Raw genomic sequence first — 17,783 nt, forward strand, 5'->3', positions numbered from 1 at the left:
TTGAACCTAAAACGCTGCCCGGTGGTACACCAGCCCTTATCTGTCTTTCATCCGATATGAAATCTCCTACTTTCACCATAAATTGTCTATTATTTAAATAAGATTCCAATGTTTTATACAATTCTAAAGGTAGAATTTTTTAATCTTATATAAAAGACCTTATCAAACGCCTGAGCTACATCTAAAAATATTGCTGAACAGTACTCCCTGTGCTCAAATGCTTTCCTTATTTCGTTAGTAATTCTATTTACTTGCTCTATTGTGCCAAGTTTTGCACGACAACCGCATTGATGCATTGGTATTGTATTATTTTTGTGGAGGAAAGTAGACATCTTTGATAGTAATACTTTAGAAAGACAGGGTAGAAGACTGATTGGTGTGTATGAAGACGGCTGTGTTAAGTCTTTCCCTGTATACTGCGACTTTTTCCATGAAATTGGATAGTATTCGAAACTAAGGATTGCATTGAAGAGCAAAGAGAGCACCTCTACAGCAATAATTGGTAACTCAATTAGAATTTTTGTAGAAATATTATCATGTCCCTGCGACTTTTTTGGATTAAGTTCTTTGATGATTCCAATAATTTCAGAAGCTGAAGTCTTAAAAAATTCGAGCGACTCTTTAGCTGTGTTGGGTAAGATTGACAGCTTAAAGTTGTTCTTTGGCAAATTAGGTTGAAATACCTTTTCTAGGGGATTTTCAAAACAGTTAGCCTTTTCCTCGTCACTTCGAGCCCAATCTCCACCCAAGTCTCGTATAGGCGTATTGGAGTCAGTTGGTGTCTTCATGGAATTTTGGGCTTTTCAAAGGGAATTTTGCTTGTTTGAATTTGGACACAGCTTCTTTATATACATTTCGGTGTTGAATTCTTCTTCACGTTTAGGCGCTTTTTTTTTAGTTTACGTACAGCAGATTTCAATTGAAGCTGAATGGAAGGGGAGCGATTTATCTGCCATTCACGTCTTGCACGCCATTTTTCATTTACAAGCTTTTCTATTTCTCTATTAAAGATTTTTCTGGGACCAAACGGCTTTTAGTTTTTGTTTGGTGTTGCTAAGACAGCTGCGCTGGTTATTATATCTTTGACTTCTCTTATGCTTTCGTCAATATCTCTTCATGTATTTATTTTGTACTCAATATAAATGTTGCTACTCAAGTATTTTTTTATATTTTAGCCAATTCGGTTTATAAGAAGTTAGACCCACTTTTCGGTTAACGAATATGGGTTGTTCACATAAATTTATTAGTACCGGAGAGTGATCAGAAGATAGACCAGTACATGTATCAGCTGTTATGTGAGATTTATCTATATTTTTGATTACAGCAAAATCACTTAAATCAGGTGTATTCTTACGATCACTAGGTCAATATGTCGGCTTACCAGGAGATATTATTTCAAGGTGATTGTGCCTATTTATAACAGTTTGATACAGCTGTCGTCCTTTGGGATTAATTAGTCTTGAGCCCCAATATGTGTGTTTTGCATTGTAATCTCCACCTGCTAGAAATCTATGGCCTAGTGTTCCAAAAGTCCTTAAATTGGATGTCTGTAATTTTAAACCGAGGTGGGCAGTATATGGCCGTCAAGTTTAAGTCCCCGCAGCGAATTTTTATAGTTATTTTTGTAGCTTGTAATTGCGCTCTGGCATAAGATTCTAATGTGGGTGATTTAACCGTTTTCTAACCAACACTTCTGTTCCTCCATGTGCCTTTCCATCTGGGTGGTTTGTAACATAGAGTCTAAATCCCGGTATATATAAATTGTTTTTGTTCGTAAGATGAGTTTCTCTAATAAGTGCCAGTTTGAAATATGGACGGGGATTTCAATAGTTTCATTAGGAGGAATATTCAATATTTGGTTACGACTTGCTTGAATGCCCTGTGACAATATCGATTTCAAATCTTTATATACAGGGCAACCCCTGAAGTTAGCAGTGTGATTTCCTTTACAATTGCTGCATTTTTTATTTAAATCCTCTTTTTTAAGAGTACATTTTGAAGTAGGATGTAGATCACCATACATCACACAGACACTGCGTAGGGTGCAATATGCTTTCGTGTGCCATACTCTTAGTAGTTTGTACGTTGTACTGGACCATTTCTCTTACATATGTGGTTTCTCAACGGTGATTCTACGATGGAACAGATATTTTAAATTGTAAATCGAGTGTATTTGTACTACTATATTTCTAATAAATATATTTACAACACTTTTAATACCAAAACCGCATTCTTCCAATGCTTCTTTGACTTCACTAGAGTCTACGGCGGACTCTATACCCTTAATTACAACCACTAGGCTCTTAGAGCTATGTAGATTAAAAACGGACGCGAAGGTTTTAAGATTAAAACATTACTCAGCTCTGGTTGCTCAGAGCTCCTTTATTTATAGATTTTCTTATCCTAATTATTGTATGCACCACATGCAGAGTACATACACATATCTTAATCTTTGGCATTTAAATTTTTATTTAGAAGATTAGCGGGTCGAACTCGTAATAATTTTTCTTATATGAGCAACTTTTTATTGTACTTGTAATTTTCATTTACTAATATTAATAATGAATTGCGTAAGGTATATCCTCCTACCGGATATGTGTGCCTTGCTGAATTACAGATGTGTCGTAGGACTTTTGTTGCGATGATTGCACCAGCAATTAAAGAATTAGGTCTCAGTATTCATGCCGTAATGGACCATATGATGTCATTCTAAGTCCAAGTGTTTCGAATTTAATTACGGAACTTTTCATATTCTCCAAGTGTAAACTGGCGATCTCTTCATCTAGCATTTTCGGCAACATATGCACATCTACGTTGTATTTGTCAGCCTTGGTTCAAAATTCGATTTGTGCCACCACTTGATTACTGAACGAGTTGAACATCTCAAACTGAGATAACCGTGCGCGAAGCACAAATTTACCAGACGTCCTTTGGCCAACAAAATAATATGATTAGCATTGGATAGTGTAAAACGATCGACTTGGGGTTTGTTATTAATCTTCTCCTTGGCATTGGTGTTCAAACATGCGGCGTTGATTGCACAATCAAAATTACCAATATTACAAACGATTGCATCGTCGGGCATGTGCTCAAAATGTGCGCCAGTAATATTGTCCTTGCAACCAGTTGTTGCTACGAAGATGATAGCATCTTTCTATGCTTGCTCCTTGGTGGTTACTTCATATCCTTCCATTGGCGCTTGCAAAGCAATGATTTCGGTGACATTGACGATTCCGCCAAAACTACTCAGAGCTTATGCATCACTTTTGCCCATATCCCATAACCAGCAACACAGCACACTTTGCCAGAAATCATCACATCGGTGGGCCGTTTAATACCATCAATTAGCGACTCGCGATAACCATACAGATTATAGAATGAGATGTCTCTCCTTCACCATTTCATATAAATTGTGTACACCAGTTGTAGTTTCTTCGCTCAAACCCTTGATGCTCTTCGGGTATTGTGGGAAATTTTCATGCACTGAGTTGGTCAATTCACCACTATTATCGAGAATCAAGTTCAAGAGCTGACCATCTGAGAACAATAAGGTCTGTTCAATAAACCATAAGTATTCTTCATTCATCAGGTCAAACAAGGAGTAGTATAATGATCCTTTGAAGGGTAACACTGACCTAGTCTCCCCCGATTCTGGGGGGGGGGGGGGGGGAATTTATCCTTCAATTTGGGTTTCAAACTTATTATAGCGAGAGAAATACAGTACAAATTATGAAACAAAAATTATCAATTCCAAGTTTTAGGTAAACAAAGTGGTTATAATCGAAAAGTCAACCATATGCATGCATTACATAGTGGCTCATTTTATTAAAAATTCAAACAGAAAAATCCTTTTACATTGCGTGTTTCATAACGCAAAACGATGACTGCCAAGTTTTGCGACTCTTTCGTGACTCCTTCGGCGGTGATTTCGAAGTCATGATGCGTATGAAGCAACGCTAATCCAACTAGTCTTTCTTGAAGCATGGTCGTCCTAAGCCATGTTTTGATGCGGCGAAGATAAGAGATAGATCGTTCAGAGCTTGCGTTTGTTACGGGAAGTGTACAGAATACTCGGAGATAGGTGTGGATTGTTGGGAATATGTCGACATCACATTTTCATAATGTTTCCAGTTCAGAAGTTGGAATTTCGCTGCCTTCAATTTTTTGTTGCTGCTGCCAGTGGCATTGGGGGGGGGGGGACAGAAGAGCCCGACGATAAATTCGAACTTGCACAAAGCCGATATGAGAATTGTTGCTTTGCCTACTGTTTCTCTGTTCTTCCTCTCACTGGTTTTTGACAGAGCTTCGATGATCAACGGTAACTTCGCAACAAATTGAAGGACAGCATCGTGCTTCTCTACCCATCTTGTTTCACACAACTGGACAATTTTTTCACCAAGTATCTTTGCTAATACAGACACACGTTTTGGAAATGAGTTCTTGAAGAATTTGTCGACTTCTCGTAGGGCACTGGCAACGTTTTCGATTAATCGTACTTTCACTGACTTTGAAATACTGTTGTTGAGTTTGTGCGAGAAACAAGGAGTCATGACAGCATTTTTTGCTTCTTTCCGAATTTCGTTGACTGTTCCGATATCTGACAACATGACCGCACATCCATCAGTCCCTATCGAAGTGCATTTCTCCATTCTGAGATTCATTTTCTTCATTGTCTGACAAACCGGTTTAACAGCTTAGTGAAGGTCTATGATATTTGAGATCTACATTTCAAAGTCGCACGTGGCGTAGTGGTTAAGCTGGCAGGTCGCTTGCGCAGCCTAGGGTTCGAACCCGGCCGAGTATTTTTTTTTCTACAAAATGTGAATAGAAATCGGGAACATTTCCCGACAGAGCCGGGAAAATTTCCGTGCCTGATTTCTAGGCGTTTCCGGACCAGCTGTTATCGTCAGGAATCGCCGGGTTCCGAGGACGAGGGCAAGTTAAAACTCGGGTTCTATATGGAAAATTGGCTACTACTATTGTTGAATAAACAAACCTTACCTAAAGTTTTACGTAAACACTCGTTTGAATGTCAGTGAAATTTCACCACGCACAAAAATGAACAGTAAAATCGAAACAACATCGATACTTACCATTTTAGATATTCAAAATTGGGCACGTTATTTTCCAGAATAAGGTATAACTTCACAGAAATTGATGAAAATGAAATGGGTAACTTGGGCAACTTATAGTTACTATATAGATGATTCCGCTCAGCTGGGCATAGCCTGATTCTATTGGACAGTCAAGTTGAGGCGTTTTTGGCGAGATAAACGGATTTAAATGAAACGTCACCATGCGAGTGTTTTTATACTCAATAGTACCAATTGTACAGTAAGAGACATATATGCCCGCAGAGATATTGTGGTTCATGGTGTCAACTGACGCTAGGTGACACCACGAACTGCGAAAAACATATAGACACGATGCCGCTTGCGACTATCGAAAGCCCCGTTAATTCTATATATCTTTGGGGCATATATGTCTCATACTGTACTCAATACTTCGACTCTTTCTCAACTCAGAATTTAGTATTTCCGCTGTGGATCGCCCAGAAAATGGGTTAAATAAGTTTAGACAGGTCATATAATGCAATTTATGATAGTATCTTGTTGTGATTTCCTAGTGTATTTGGTGAGAAGAGCGTCTCTGTTGTATTTTAATTTTTTTTATTGCAGAGAATATTTTTATAGCAAACAAGTGAAATTTTCAGGTTCTGCGGTTCCAAATTAGGGAAATTAATTTGCAATAGTTATTTTCTTTTCTCTTAGCACATCAAAGAATATGTCCGCACCTAATAGTAAGTCAATCTTAGCCGGAACACCAAATGAAGGGTCAGCCAGTTTTACATTTTCTGGAATTTTTTTTAACTTTTATGTGTTCTGTGGGCAAACTGGACACAACCCTTTGTACTACAATGGTGTCTAAATTTGTCTCGAAAGGATCTGTAAATTGTTGTTAAAAGAATAAATTCACGGCACTGACCTTTAATGCGATTAAAGTCGATAACGTTCGAAAAAATGATAAATTGGCCTAGAAGGCGCTACAGATGTTGCAGGGTAGCCACAACGCTGCTCAGACCCGTGGAGCGACGAGGTGGTGGTCCAGGCTGTCGACGCCGCAACGAGGTAATCTGTATAGAGAAGATTGTATTATAAAATTCTATCAAATAAGCAGATATGGTGATCGTGCCACAACATGTGGCATGAACGTGTCGTGGTATTGATCGACAATTTTTTGTTAATATTCTTGGTTATTTAATACGGCGGGTTAATTCGAACGGTTCTTATGGGCGTATTTCTAGTTTTATTGTTAAATTTAATGATTTTGTTATATCGTGGTTTGGTTTTTTCGGTTTTCGAATTCGCGATCGTCGGTGGCTGGTAGAAAGCACAGCTTCACGAGCGGTCTGGTTAGCGTTCCGTTTTGCGTACGGAGATCCAAGACTCGTATGTGACCGTCGGAGCCATAATGTATCTTCTCTATGCGGCCTAGCCGCCACTCGGTAGGGGGTAAACAATCATCATGGACAGGACACAGTCTCCAAGTTTAGGCACTTGTTCAGGAGTCTTCCAACGGTACCTTTTGTGGAGATCCTTTATGTACTCGTCCTGGAGAATTTTAATTCTTTCCCATCGATTTAATGGGGATAGCGACTCCCCGCCTGGCTTAGAAAATGCCCTGGAGTTAAGGCGGTGAAATGTGAGGGGTCTTGCGATAATACTGTGAGTGGCCGTGAATCGAGAACGGCTTCATTTCGATTTAATAACGTCGTGAACTCTTCGTAATTGAATTTATAATTTCCAGCTACCCGTTCGAAATGGCATTTGAAGCTTTTTACAGCTTATTCCCATAAACCGCCCATTTGAGGAGCGCTTGGGGTATAAATTGCCAATTGATACCTTGAGAGGCGTACTTTTGTACAATGTCGGATGACACATGTTTAAGGAAATCCACAAACTGCTTTTCTGTGGCTCGTTGAGCTCCAATGAAGGTTTTGCCATTATCGCTCATGATTTTTGATGGGTAGCCACGTCGAGCGACGAAGCGAGCAAATGCCGCGAGAAAAGGTTGCGTCGTCAGATTACTACATAGCTCAAGGTGTGCTGCCTTTGTCGTGAAACATACGAAGACAGCCACATAGCCTTTCATGAGAGTGGGAGACCTTAACGGGGACGCCTTTACCTGAAAAGGCCCAGCAAAATCAACACCTGTTGTGAAGGGCAGAGCGAAATTGCAGCATTCAGGTGGAAGTGCTGTGTGCAAATCTTGCACGTGAAGATGCACTTCTTGATTTGCGGCTTAATACGGGGAATATATGTAATACTACTGGCGTACCATATGTTGCATGTGGCGATGTTCGGCATGTAGCATTAAGATGTGGATGTAATTGAGGAATAATGTGTGCAAATGGTGACCTCTCTGGAATTATTATGGGGTGGCGTTCGTTGTATGTTAGGCTCGAATTAGCGAGCCGACCATTGGCACGAAGCACACCTTTCGTGTCCAGAATGCGCTGAAGTAGCGCGCTTGTGTATATGCGATTAGTGCGACCTTTGCCTTTTGTAACTCTACGTGCGTCACTGTGTTGCATGGGAAATTATGTGACCCTTTGACATTGCCTTTGAGTTGCTCGATAAATTTGAACATGTAAGCAACTACTCTGAGAGCTCTTGGAAACGATGAAAATCGTTCAAGGAAGTCGGCATCATCCAATAATGTATGAAAGGTGGCGATTTTTCGACCTTCTGGGACGATAAAGTTGCATGTGGTGGTTTTTCCAACCAGACTAGTACAATTTCGGAATCGGACCACATATATAGTTTGCATTTTGTCAAGTTTAAATGCATTTGCAACATAGCTACTAATTTGGAAAGTAGTAGTGCGCCACATAACTCAAGTCGTGGGAGACTTATTGTTTTTAAAGGTGCCACCTTTGCTTTTGCGACTAATAAGTGGCTTGTGGTCGTGGTGTCCCTTTGCGTGCGCACATAGATAGTAGCGCAGTATGCCTTTTCAGAGGCGTCACAGAAGCCATGTAATTCGACTTTGTGAACGGGGGAGTAATTTACCCATCGCGGAATTTGAATCTGAGAAATATAATTCAGATTGTTTGCGAACTGGGACCATTTTTCTAAACGAAGAGGTTTCACTTGTTCATCCCAGTCGGTTCCATCTAGCCATTATTCTTGTATTAAGATTTTCGCTTGAATCATAATTGGCGAAAGCCATCCTGCTGTGTTAGGAAATTGTTGCTTCAGTGGTAGTCGTACGACGTACCGTCCATTTTCTGATCTAGTAGTTGTGGCTTTGTAAAAGTCTTCACAATACTGATCTTCAGGGGTTGTGACTGATATGGGGGAAAGTACTTCTAATTCCCAAAGTTTTTTCAATTGTGAATTGAGATACTCGTTTGAGACTTCCTTCAACTTGAGTTGTCATTGTTGTGACTGGTTCCGTAACTAGACCACTTAGGACCCATCCGAAAATGGTATTTTGAGCCAGAAGTGTATTTGTGATTTTCTCAATACCTTCGAGTATTATCTGTGGTATGAGATCGCTGCCTAATAGAAGATCTATTTGAGCGGGGCTGTTGCAGTTTGGGTCTGCTAGCTTTAGGTGTGAAACCTTTTGCCAATGCTTGCTATTTATATGATAGCTTGGTAGCATATTGGTTAATTGCGGTAAGAAACTAGCTTCTGTTTGTATGCGCTTATCCGCTTTGGGGGGAAAAGAGGGTAATGGGGCAGAGTTTATTAGAGTTTTGAACAACTCTTCCACCCATTCCCGTGATTTCAAAATTGGCCAGTTTTGATGGCCTAGACCTACTACTGTGGTTTTCGCTATGTAGCGTTTGGGGTTTTTAACGCCTTTGAACAGCATGGTGCTTCTTGGCAGTTTTCAGAATTTGTTGTTGCTCTTTTTACGTTTGCGCAGCTGGAATAATTTGTTATATGTAACATTGAATGATGTCTTTTATGGCAGTAAACGCTATTAAATTTGCTTTCGCATTCTATAAGCGTATGCGCATGTGACAAACAGTTGGTACATAGTTTTTTCGTTCTAACGAAATTGTTTCGATCGCTAATATTCATTTTTTGGAATTTTTCGCACGATTTGAGCTTGTGACCTCCTCTACAAAGTTCGTATGACGTTTGTTTATATTATTCGGATGCGCACGATTGATTCTTAAAAAAGCTTCTATTGAAATTATTGTGGCACTTGCTTGGGGTCTATTGAAGCTTCTATTGAGGTCGTTTTGAACGTTTTTCGTTCTGACTACTTTCTTCGCTATGAAAGCGATTGCTCCCACAAAAGTAACGATTTTTCTGGTAATGCAGCTGTGCATATATTTACCAGAATTGGGTCCCAATTATCTGTGGAAATATTCTATGTCGATAAAACCGACAAACAATTTGAAACAGTGGATTGAAGCTTTATGAATTCTTCACTGGTTTCTTTCTGAATTTTTGGTAAATTCATTATTATCGTCATTTGGTTTGTATCTGAGGTGATACAATTTCTTCGCTTGTGATAATTTAGGATGGTTTATGTACACAGCTGTAAACATGTCCCAGAAGGACGGCCACTGTTCATAACCACCATGAAATATATCTGTGTCGCATATTGGCACTTTAAGGTGAATGCCTGAGCTCGCCTCTTGGGCTTGTCTTTGTGGCAGCTCTACTCTCGGTTGTGGACTAGGTGCAATTGATTTTATTTGTTTTAGTTGATCAGAGATCATGGCTTTTATCTCTTCGAATTGGTCTAAGCAATTTTCGTATTTTGAGCAAGCGGAGGATTTAAAATTTTCTGGTAGATCTGAGTCATCAGATTCTACGGTTGCGTCATATGCCACTTGGAGACGTGTCCAGAAGTTGTCAAGATTTTTTTTGTTAATTTCTAATACCGATTCAGAATTATCTTGAATCGGTGAAGATGAGAATCGAGTGCAGTATCGAATTAGACTGTCACTCTCAGAAATAAATTTGGTGTATGAAATATCTTTCACCCTTTTTTGTTTTGTAGCACCTTCCTTTGAGCGTGTAGCATCTGCAGGTGTACACGGACTTTTTTCGTCTGAAATCATCTTTGGAACTTTTAGCAACTGAGTTGTTTTAGATTCCTTTGAGTCTGAGCTCATTTAAAAAATGTATAGAATAAATCAAAACGTCTTAGTGAAAACTAGACTTGTAGATGTATAAGATATAGTTTCGAATATAAACAGTTGAATAGACTCTTTGTATATAAGAGTTTCAAAAAGAATCAATAAAACCAATGGCTAGACGAGAACTCTTTTAAGTAAATAAGAGTTTCGTACGAAATTGATATAACGATAACGTTCTACGTATTTGATACTAAGTGTAATCGCGAACTCTTTTAAGTTAATAAAAGTTTTGAAATCGCTTAAATTTGATTTAATTATTTATTAATGACCGGAAATTTTTTATGTATTTTATTTTTCTATGTATATTTCATTTATATATGTATATTTAATGTTCAAATGTCCTATAGGGTATACCTATATTTTGTTTATTACGTGCTAATGACTGCTCGTTTTAGAGATCACTGCACTTTGTACATATGCATGTATGTACATATGTGTTACGCTTTGGTTGGTTACACAATCCTACTTGTTTTTGTTGATCAAAAACCAAGGGGTATTGCGGGAAATGTACCAATGTGGACTTTGAATATATTTTATACGCAATCCTGCTTGTTTTTGTTAGCCAAAAACCAAGTGGTATCGCGGAATATATGCCAATGTGGACTTTGAAGCAGTGAGCGTATCTACATATGTATGTGACAATACACTTATGTACAAATATTTAAGTATGTTATAAAACGTTTTATGTTATATTTATTATTGTCTTTAAGTTGTACCCGATATCGACAGGGTATATTTTTCAGAGGATTTTGTATATATGTATGTGTATGCGCCCATATGTATATATATATATATATATGTGTATATATATATCTATGTTCGCGGTACGAAGAAACCACGAAAAGAGAATTAACCGACCGTTGGTAATTTTCGCAAATTCTCTTGTTAATAAGTAGGTATATAATTTGTATAACTGCGTCGCATATATGTACATATGTACATACATATGTATATATGTATATATGTTCGCAGTGAGAAGAGGCCGCGAAAAGAAAATTGAATGATATTCTGACTTTAGAATGTATGTATGTTTGTACTATATGTATATATTTTGAAATATGTATGTATATATGAATATGATTTCAATAGTAAATGAGCCAGTTATGCTCTTTGTATGTTTTTAGAAATATACATGAAATATATGTATGTATGTATGTATGGTATAAAATGTAATTCGCACATATGCTTTTGTTTTTTGCTTGTAATTGCCGTAGCTTATTTTAAGCAATCCTGCTTATACTTGATTGAGAATGTATAAGGGGTCTTGCTGGAAATTTTGCAAGTAAATACTTGAATTTTTATATATATATGTTTTCGGGATAGATTTGTGTTATAACACAATGGTAAGCATTTACCGGCAATCACTAATCCGTTATATACAGTACCAAAGTGCTTTGTTAGCGGTTATTCGGTTTTTACCGGAAATAAACCGAATACCGAAAACAGTTTGGTAACGGTTTTCACTTATTTTTCGACGCGAATTTTGGTCTGAACCGTAAATTTAAGTTTTAGATTTTAAACCATACATACAGCTATGGACAGAGATTTAGCGCACTTTCTTAATGTGAAATATGATACTTAATAATGTTATACATTATATAAAGAAAGTGGAATCGTTATAATGTAAAAAAATGAATGAATTACCTCACTAAAAACTAAAGTAGTCCAAAATTTCTTAGTTTTCTATAATAAAAATACGTCTTGTTCAGTTTACATTATTAAGTCAAATTGGCTTGGACAAGTTCTCTTCTATTTTCTTGTTCTATTTAGCGCACTTTAAAAGATCAGTAAGGAAAAATAAATATTATTAACACGATACGTGAGATTTCTCTGATATTACATATATCTAACTTGGTTAATACTTAGTGGAATAACCGTTATTAGTTATCACCGCTTCACATCTGCGTGGCAAGCTCTCTATTAACCTTTAGCATCTGTCCAAAAGAATAGAGTTCCACGCTTCCTGTACTCCTGCCCAAAGCTCGTCGCAATTTTTAAATTTTCTTTGCCCAACTTTTTCTTTGACATCATTCCACAAGTTCTCGATCGGGTTTAGATCAGGACTTTGCGCTGGCCAATCGAGAAGTAGAATTTTTTCTTGCGCAAGCCAGTTTTTTACCACATTTTTTTTCACCGAAATGAACTGAAGTGTGTTATTTTGTTTTTTGTTAATAATTCATGTAATTTTTATACCATTAAACTGACGTGATTTTTATTTTTAATTTTAATTCCATTGAAAGGAACTGAATTATCATTTTATAAAATAAAATGTAATATTATAAGTGATAACATGAATGTAAGTATGTATATGTGATTTTTGTTTTTTAATAATTGAGAAAATTAATACTAAATATGAAAACCCCGTTTTTTATTTCATTATATGTAGTCGTTATTAGAACCAGTTACAAAATCCTTGTTGTTATACAATAATATAATAGTAACTCTTAGTACTTTCTTAATGGATTTATTAGCCTTTGGTTCATAGCGTTACGGCTCTAAAGGCTCAAGTGGGTTGCGCACAATTGAGCTTCTTCGTATATTCACAAGTGTTTCGTATTCATAATTGTCAGAGAATCCTAAGCAAATATTCATAAGTATTGCGAGCTCATAACCAAACAATTGTGAATATATGCTTCGTACAAGCCAAACAGCTCACAAGCAAAACTCTCTCTCTTGTAAGTGAGCAGTAATCACACTTGTACACATTCAGTGAATAATTTGCTTGCTTCATACTCAATTTTTCGCAAGTAGCTCAAAGTTGTGTTTAACTCATGCACTGCAGATCACTGATGTGTATGTGCCTGTGCTTGTGCCTCGCTTGCGCCTGTGCGTCTTTCGCCAATCCCTGTGCTAGTTTTTGTTGTTGTTATTTCCTTCTGACTTATTTTTTCGTTTGTGAGTTATTTTTCACGGTACTTCCCTGCCTGACTATGCCTTTTTTGAATATGTTCTTCTCTTCTATTTTCTTGTTCTTGTTCTTGTTCTTGTTCTTCTTCTTTCTATTTTTTTATGCACACTTAAGGGATTTTTTTTGGTTATGTTTTCGGTCACTTCAGTCACTCCTATATCATTTTTCACTTTACATATACATATATGTGTATACTGTATGTGTATATCATTAAATTGTTTTTTCCACCGCACTTTCTTCCTTTTTATACTCTCGCAACAAAGTTGCTAAGGAGAGTATGATAGTTTTGTTCACAAAACGGTTGTTTGTAAGTCCTAAAACTAAAAGAGTCAGATATAGGGTTATATATACCAAAGTGATCAGGGTGACGAGTAGAGTCGAAATCCGGATGTCTGTCTGTCCGTCCGTCTGTCCGTCCGTCCGTCTGCCCGCCCGTGCAAGCAGTAACTTGAGTAAAAATTGAGATATCATGATGAAACTTGGTACACGTATTCCTTGGCTCCATAAGAAGGTTAAGTTCGAAGATGGGCAAAATCGGCCCACTGCCACGCCCACAAAATGGCGGAAACCGAAAACTTATAAAGTGTCATAACTAAGCCATAAATAAAAATATTAAAGTGAAATTTGGCACAAAGGATCGCATTAGGGAGGGGCATATTTGGACGCAGTTTTTTTGGAAAAGTAGGAGTGGCCCCGCCCCCTACTAAGTTTTTGGTACATATCTCAGAAACTACTGTAGCTATGTCAACCAAACTCTACAGAGTCGTGTACTTCAGGCATTTCTATATACAGTTCAAAAATGGACGAAATCGGATAATAACCACGCCCACCTCCCATACAAAGGTTATGTTGAAAATCACTAAAAGTGCGTTAATCGACTAACAAAAAACGTCAGAAACACTAAATTTTACGGAAGAAATTGCAAAAGGAAGCTGCACCCAGGCTTTTTTTTTCAAAATTGAAAATGGGCGTGGCCTCGCCCACTTATGGACCAAAAACCATATCTCAGGAACTACTAGACCGATTTCAATGAAATTCGGTATATAATATGTTCTTAACACCCTGATGACATGTATGAAATATGGGTGAAATCGGTTCACAACCACGCCTTCTTCCAATATAACGCTATTTCGAATTCCATCTGATGTCTTCTCTGTATAATACGAGTATATAAATTAGGAACCAATGATGATAGCGGAATGAAACTTTACACAAATACGGTATTTGAAAAATATGTAAATGAATGATAATGAAATCTCGATTATCACTTTATCGTGCAAGAGTATAAAATGTTCGGTGACACCCGAACTTAGCCCTTCCTTACTTTTTTTTTGCACGTTTGTTCACATGCATTTTTATATACATATAAATTTTTTCGTTTTTGCCAACTTTTGTCACCATCGGTTTTTGTTCACAGTTTTCACAGTTCTCTTTTTTATTCCAAATTTTTTGTCAGTACTGTTTTCTTTTCGTTTTGTCACCAACGGTTTTGTTTTTTTTGTTTTTGTCACCACCGTTTTGTTCGTTTGCTAACTTTTTCACTACTGTTTTTTTTCTAATTAGTTTAGTTTTAATTAGTTTATTTCTAATTTTGTTACCGCGTAACTGTGATTAATTTGTTACCGCGTGACCGTGATTATTTTATTAACACGTGACCGTAGTTATTTTGTCACCACTAGTGCCGTCCGGTACGGCTCGAAGGACCATGTGAATTTTGTTAATAGAATAAATTCACGGCACTCACTTTTAATGCGATTGAAGTCGATAACGTTCGAAAAAATGATAAATTGGTCGGTTGCGTATACGCGCACGGATCGATCGAGAAAGAGGCTCGGCGCCGTCCGCCAGTCCCTTCTGTTAATTGTGTTCGGTGTCCTCGGGTGTGTGGTGTATATGATGCAGGTGTGTTATATTATGTGGGGAGTCAGAAGCTCATTTAGCCGGGATCTAATATCAATTTTAAATGAAGACTAACTCTTTTATTTGTATTTGTCTTGTTTTGTCCAACTCTTTCAATAGTCATAGATTCTTTACTGGAAGATTTAATTTATTTTTCAATTCTTTGGGTATGAGGTGAACTTGAGACCCATTATCTAATAAGGCTCGTGCCTTTATTATTTTTCCATCACGACCTTTTATACCAACAATTGCTGTGGTTAGCAGGACATGTTTAGAATCATTTTTTAATCTCCCATTTGCTTTAAAGGATTTATCTTTGTGGAACCATAAACCTCTTAATTTAGTTTTTAAAATACACATTTTATACGTGTCTGAAACATTTTGAGAGACTACGAGTTGCTCAAACAATTCTTTAAAAGTATGCCACTGAGCGTAATCTCCTGAAAAAATGGGAATGTCAACTTGAGGCAACGTAAAATTGGCATCATTTTTTTGTTAATAGATTTTAATTCCGAGTTTGTAAAATCTATTTCTTAAATCATATAACTTACTTAATAACTCTTCATTTTCGTGCTGGCTAATAAATTCAAGCACAGTATCACTTTAAAGCACTTTTAAGCACTTTTTCTATAAGTTTCTCTACGCTGTCTAGAGAGCATAAGTATTTCGTTTATTTCGCAGTCTTCAAATTTTTTTCTAATTCTGTTAATAAGAACTGAAGCCTGAACTATTTTTCTTGATTTATAGCAATCAATTCGCTTAAATTGGCGTACGCTGTCAAATAAGGTACCTACCGTCCCTTCTACGTCATTTTTAAAATAATTATTTTAATAATAATTTTTATTTTGGGATCTTTGGACACTTCTAAATGGTTTTGTTGAAACTCTGACCATTTTTTGTACAAACTATCTTGGAGTTTTTCTAAATTTCCTAAATCTTTACGCAACTAAGGTGTTAAATCGGTACACAGCTGTCATAAACAAACTGGTTGCCAGATGTCGCTCATATTTGGCATAGAATTAGGGACAGCTATAGCAACTTAGCCAAAAGCATTGTTTTGGAATATCATTAACCAATGGAATTTAAGTTACAATTTCTTTTTATTTTTATGTCACAATATATATCGTTCTAAATTTATTTGCGGCAATACGGTTGTTGCTGTCCGTAGCTGTTCCTGTCCGTAGCTAGTGCAGAACGCAGTTCTTCTAATTAAAACTTACCAAAACATACCTTCTTTCTAAAATATGTAAAGAAATAGTGACAGGCTTGGCAACATAATAATTTGAAAATGAAGTGGCACAATCTCTTAACATTGAAACAGTCGTGTCTAATTTTTTAAAATTAAAAGAACGAAAATATTTAAAAAATTAACAGCTTATTGTAGTTCTTATTAAAATATTGTTTTTTTATAATTATGGCTCCTTTTACGGGCTTCAACCTAACTTCATTTTTGTTGAAGTTAGAAATTCGGTATTATCGATATCAACTCAACCCCTTACTGTTCTGTTCTGTTGAAGTCTTTTCACAACTTCAACTTTTTTTTGGTATTACGGTTGTCAACACTGTGTCAGTGCGGACTAGTCATCAAAAATCAATTGCGTTTATTTGGAAAAAAATATTTTAATCAATTATTTTGTATATGTACACAAGAGGAGAAAAATCCCGAAGCTGGCAGAGACAGGCTCAAATTTCAAACAGCAAATATAATATCAGGTGTTTCTTAAATTTATAATTTACTAGCGGCCCAGAACGTGCTTCGCTACGTATAAAGTATAAAGTGAAACTTAAAGATTCAGTACAGGTACAGGGTCAGCATATCTATTTCGTGCATTACGGTCACGCTGCGACGCATTATTTTTTGCGCGTTCATCTGTAGTCTGTGATCGGCTTAGTAATGACACATCATGTACATTACGCGTTCGACGATCTATATTTGCTCATCTGGCTCGTGGCATTTTTCCTTCATATAAAAAAGAATAAATCAAATTAAAAACAAATTGCATCTATTACAAAAGAATATGACACCTCTTTACACACAATATGTTTTTTCAAATAAGGAAACATATGCATACATGTATTTCACTTCAACTGCTTAAAACTTACCATTGTTTGACAATTTAATTCAAATAAAGCTCGTAAACGATGTGAAACACCGACGACTTGCTAAGAAACGTCCGAAATGAAATTACGGTATTAATGGCATGAAAACATAACAATATGACACCACAATCCTCATCTTAAATAATTTTAATTTGACACAAAAATACCCATTAACATTTATTGAATTCATTTGTTACAAAAAATTTGATAAATAAAGAACCGTTCTACCGATTTTGTGGAAACTCATAAACCATCTACTAAATAGTCCGAACATTGCCTTAAGTTTTGGTTTAAATAGATAGAACCCGTTCGTAAGTTATAAAATCACAACGAAAAGTGGAATTACTTTTTATATGTATAGATTAAACAAGTAAGTAACAAGTGTATGCCAGATACATAAATAAATACGTTGAGCGGAACATTTCTTATCCCTAAAGCGGCAACTTTACGTAAAATTCTATTTCGAGTTCTAAAATTAGTACGAAACAAAAAGAAATGCAAGACAAATTGCATTTGGCAATATTTATTTTAAATAACTAAAAAAACAAACAAGTAAGGAAAGGCTAAGTTCGGGTGTCACCGAACATTTTATACTCTCGCATGATAAAGTGATAATCGAGATTTCATTATCCGTCATTTACATATTTTTCAAATAATCAGTAATTTTTGTACGTGGCACCTTTTTCGCACTCACCATATAATAGAATT

General features: G+C 36.6%; 1 protein-coding gene and 1 pseudogene across 6 annotated transcripts in view; one reads left to right on the forward strand and one right to left on the reverse strand.

Moving 5' to 3' along the window:
- The window catches only part of LOC126765217 (protein abrupt-like), a 299,753-nt gene that overhangs the window by 20,690 nt on the left and 261,280 nt on the right, over positions 1-17,783 (forward strand). The window lies entirely within an intron of this gene.
- LOC126765548 (adenosylhomocysteinase-like) lies at positions 2,673-3,586 on the reverse strand (annotated as a pseudogene).

Source organism: Bactrocera neohumeralis, unplaced genomic scaffold, assembly GCF_024586455.1.
Source record: "Bactrocera neohumeralis isolate Rockhampton unplaced genomic scaffold, APGP_CSIRO_Bneo_wtdbg2-racon-allhic-juicebox.fasta_v2 cluster10, whole genome shotgun sequence".
Taxonomy (NCBI): domain Eukaryota; kingdom Metazoa; phylum Arthropoda; class Insecta; order Diptera; family Tephritidae; genus Bactrocera; species Bactrocera neohumeralis.